Raw genomic sequence first — 4968 nt, 5'->3', positions numbered from 1 at the left:
GAAGCCATTGGAGAAGGAAATGGCAACCCACTCCAGTACTCTTGCCTGGAAAATCCCATGGACGGAGGAGCCTGGTAGGCTACAGTCTCTTGGGTTGTGAAGAGTCAGACACAACTGAGTGACTTCACTTTCACTTTTCACTTTCATGCATTGGAGAAGGAAACGGCAACCCACTCCAGTATTCTTGGCTGGAGATTCCCAGGGACGGAGGAGCGTGGTGGGATGCCGTCTATGGGGCCACACAGAGTCGGACACGACTGAAGCAACTTAGCAGCAGCAGCAGCAGAGGAAGCCATATTCAGACTACCAACAAATAAAGTAAGCAACTTATTACAGATCAGGTTTTTTATAAATGTTATAGTACCCAATAAGCTATGGGGGAGCTTCCCTGGTGGTCCAGTGATTAAGACTTCCTGCTTGCAATGCAGGAGATATGGGTTCCATTGCTGGTCAGGATCTAGGATTCCCCCATACCTTGCTCCATGGCCAAAAACAAAAGAAAGAAACCAACCAGCTATGGGTTACAGCGACTTCAAAGAGGGTACTGGGGAGAAGACTTGTTTTTCTTTTTTTGGCTGTACCATGTGGCTTATGGGATCTCAGTTCCCTGACCAGGAATTAAACCCAGGCCACAGCTGTGAAACCCAGGAATCCTAACCACTGGGCCACCAGTTGTTGGGGGTTCTTTGTACCTTTGTACCAAACCACACCCCACAACCTTTCTTGAACTCTCAAGAAGACATGTTTCTCTTGCTTCCCTTTGGGGTGTTTGAGACAGCATTTACTCAAATCCTAGTAGTTAATGTTCATTCCTTGGGAATACATGTGGCCTTGAGTGGCTGAGTGGTACAGGCTCATTTGAATGGATGGTCAAGAAGGAATGTGCATAAATAATGAGGGATCAGGCTGGTTGGGCATGTGGTTTATTCGTTTATTCCTTTTCTCCAAGGTACAAGAACAGATCATTTCTCCGGTAAGTTCTGAAGTAAGTGATTATGAAACAGAAGTACATTGGTTACCAGGATCTTGGGTTTGAGAGCCCTAGGAGCCCATACAAACCCTGCCCCAAATCCAGCCTCCCCTACCCCTTGGGATAACCTAATCATCTCAGTTCATTGGGCTCATACTTGGTTGGGGCTGAGACACAATTATCCCTGGTTGAGAACTGTTGTTCTACAAAAGGTAGGAAGATAGTGGTTTGGGGTATATCTGAGTCTGTGAAAGAGTCATTTGTATCCAAAAACCTATGATCCTGCTTCAGCTGGTTTGCAAGACCCTGTGTTCTTCTGTTCTGCATGAAAGGAATGGAAATTCAGTCTCAACAGAAAAGTGTCTCTCCCAATACAGCATGAAGAAAGAGTGGTGATTCTAGCTCAGGTGCTTTTCCTCAGGACATCATGACTGCTTATTTCTGAACATCTGTACATAAGAGATGAGGTTATAGTCATATCAAGTGGGCACGTGCCCACTGAAGGCATGAATTTCAATCCATGCCTAAACTCAGGAAAGCCATCTGGGCCAGAGAAGGTGATTTTTCATTTGGATCCCAGCTCTTAGCAGAGGGGGAAAGGTTTTAAGGAATGCCTGTATACATGAGGACTTGAGTACTCTGGGTAGTGAAATGAAGGCAGATCACTATTCCCCCTAAGAATCAAAAAATGGGAAATGTTAAGATGTCAACTTTAAGGAAATGAAAGGACAAGATAAGCAATACTATATGAGGAGCCCTCCATTCCAGCAGACCAATGGAGAAGCCACTTCTAGCCTGGTGTGGACAGTTGCTCTGAATTTGCACCTAGTTTGCAAGGACGAGATGAAAAGTATAAATCAAACCCCAAAGATTTGGCCTCAGAGACATTGCCCTCTGCCTGATGGGTCAGGGGGGAAATAGTGGAGTCTTACTTCTTCTGATGGCCATGTCTCCTTTTTCCTGCCCTTGTTATGGTTTTAGAAGCAAAGAGCTCAGCACCCAGAACAGAGCAGAAGGGGGTCTGTGAATGCTCTGGCAGAAGGCCTCAATGCCAGACCTCCCCTGACAGTTCCCAGAGACCAAAACCAAAGCAACCTGCCCACTGCTGTTGGGCTGGACCTCACAGGCCCTTGTGCCTTGCAGATGCCTTGCCTTAAGACTGAAGTAAGAGGAAGAGACAGCAACAAAGGCATCAATAGTTATTGGACAGGGCATCTTACATTTTTGAAACAGAAACTCCTAGAGTGACATGGCACCATTTATAGCAGATAGGAAATGGCAGCAATTTTTGACACTGGGGAGAAGTGTCAAAATGTCTCCCTATAATTCACTGGGGGAATTGATGTCAGTTGGGCTTATCTGTTACCAGGAAAATCTGCAGCTAGGGCAGCAGCCAGCATGTAGGCAGTTACTAATTAAGCCCTATATTTAAGAGGACTAGAGAGACCTGTGGGAGAAGGCAATGGCGCCCCACTCCAGTACTCTCGCCTGGAGAACCCCATGGATGGAGGAGCCTGGTAGGCTGCAGTCCAAGGGGTCACTAAGAGTCGGACACGACTGAGTGACTTCACTTTCACTTTTCACTCTCATGCACTGGAGAAGGAAATGGCAACCCACTCCAGTGTTCTTGCCTGGAGACTCCCAGGGATGGGGCAACCTGTTGGGCTGCCATCTATGGGGTCGCACTGAGTTGGACATGACTGAAGCGACTTAGCAGCAGCAGCAGCAGAGAGACCTGTGAGTGGAGCAGGGACTGGTTGAGCAGGGAGGTGTAGAGAAAGCAAGAGAACAGCCATCCTGAATGGGCTGACCGTACATGCCACCCCTACATAACCTTCATACCCCTTGATATCTTGGTCAACCCCTCTTCCGCACATTTCCTGGCTCAGGTATATAGAGGTGTACCACAAACAGATACCACAAATGCAACACAGCCAACCACAGCTAGTGAATACTGAGTCCAGAAGGTAGCAACTTTTGGAGACAGGCATTTATCAGGTCAATTTTTCATGCGATTCCTGAGGGCAACAACAGCATATCGCTGTAGACCCAGCCATCAGGTTTATTTCAGTCCTCAATGAGGACTGAGGTCATCATTGTTGCTCTGTCTGTAAACAGATCCCTCCACTCAGACCAGACATGAAATATACAATGTCTAACAGACTCATTGCAGGGAGGATCCTGACCATTAAGCAAAAGACAAGCAGTAACAGCTCTGTGACATATTAACATGCTTGACTACGATTTTTGTCCTGGGCTGCAGTACCATTATGCTGTCCAACCTCTGTCCTCTTCAGCCGGTGTCAAACACTGGAGGGGGGGTGGGTAACAGAACACAAGATTAATGGTGCGTTTCTCGAGTAGGGGACCGAGATTAATTTCTTAGTCTTCTTACCTGGGTCCAGATGAAATCTGTAAGTTCCTTTCTAGTCTTAATCCCCACAGGGCAGCAAACCCAAAACACCAGGGACTTCCCTGCCAGTTTTAGTCCCGGGGCCACTTACAATATGTTCCCCTGGGGATAGATCCTGTGGCAAGGGCAAAAGTGAGTTATTCTCCTGATCGTTAGCTGGCAATGATACTTGGGTGGTCAACAGTTGAACTCCGATGATGTTGAATAGTTTGCTCTGGGTTAACACCATGTAGGTACGCCCATTGGTGACTGCTCCTGGAATATTTAATGACAAGCTCTGTGACTTAAGCTAGCCTCTTGGTTCACAGGTTGAGACATTGGGTTTCCTGTATCAGTTGTTGCTTACTCAGTCCACTCGTCTTTCTATTAGTCTGGCAGCAGTAGGGCTGTAGGACAGGCAGAAATGCCAGGGTATGGCATTTTTATCAGCCCATTCCTGAACCTCATGGCCACTAAGCAGTGTTTTTCCGCATTGCTCAGCAACTTGACTGGGCCCACTGTAACAGCTTCCACCTGTTGTAAAGCATGTAGGCTGCATAGAGCTTTGTTCCTTGACACCATATCCCTGCTCTGCCCCCTCCCACACCCGGGACCAGAAGCCCAGAGGGTACTCTTTTTATTTCGCCATTGCCACAGGTCCCAACCAAACCCTTCAGGGTAACCGACCATGGCTAATTCACAAGCCTGTCCCAGTTAGTGTCCCTAAAGCCTGTAATTTTTTAGAGGTGGTCGGTCAGCAGTACATTTGTATTTTGTAGAAAACAATAAAACCAGAAAGGCTCTTGTGTTTTTCCAGTATCACAAGCCCTCCCAGGCAGTCAGGTGAAGTACAAGCCCAGGCTGCTACTTTTAAACTGGAAAGAAACTGAGGTTAACGGGATGTCATCAGTTTAATGGAAGAGAAAGACATCTCTCCCAGGAACCCACGTGCTAGGGGAATGCACCCCGGGATTATCCCCACAGCTTTCCCTTCCCTGTCCTCATTTTCCAACATCTCGGCACTCACCGGATTATCTGCAGCTTTCTGGCTGACTCACCAATTGTTGGGCTGCATCCTGCAGGTATGCCTGCTTGTTGATGCCCAGCCTTGAGACCGAAGCAAGAGCTGGGAGACAGGGACAAAGATGTCCATGGCTTATTAGATAAGAAATCTTATGTGTCCTGAAAAGAAGGGTCCTAGCACAACAGCATACCATGTTCAGCAGAGAGCCGGAAGGACATGGAGGCAATCTTCACTGCTTGAGGGAAGAATCCTGCCCCCCCAGTCTAACAGAGAGTTGACATCAGTTTGTTCATCATTTACCAGGGAAACCAGTGTCTGGGGCAGCAAGTATGTAGGCGATTACCATTAAACCCTGTAATTAAGAGAATTGGATAGTCATGTGAGTGAAGGAGGGCTGGGCAGGGGATGAACAGAGAGCATGGAAAGCCATCTTGAGGCAAGTGGAGAGTTGTCCTAGATCCACAGCAGAAAGTAAAAGAGTGACCCCTGCCAGATGGCACTCCCCCAGACGCTGTCTCCCACAGGCTGTTGCCTCAGCAGCCCTTCACCTGCCCCACTTTGCTCAGTTTGGCCAAGCAGCTC

This window comes from Oryx dammah, unplaced genomic scaffold, assembly GCF_014754425.2.
Source record: "Oryx dammah isolate SB20612 unplaced genomic scaffold, SCBI_Odam_1.1 HiC_scaffold_6, whole genome shotgun sequence".
In the NCBI taxonomy this organism is placed as follows: Eukaryota; Metazoa; Chordata; class Mammalia; order Artiodactyla; family Bovidae; genus Oryx; species Oryx dammah.
This window is presented reverse-complemented; position numbering follows the sequence as displayed.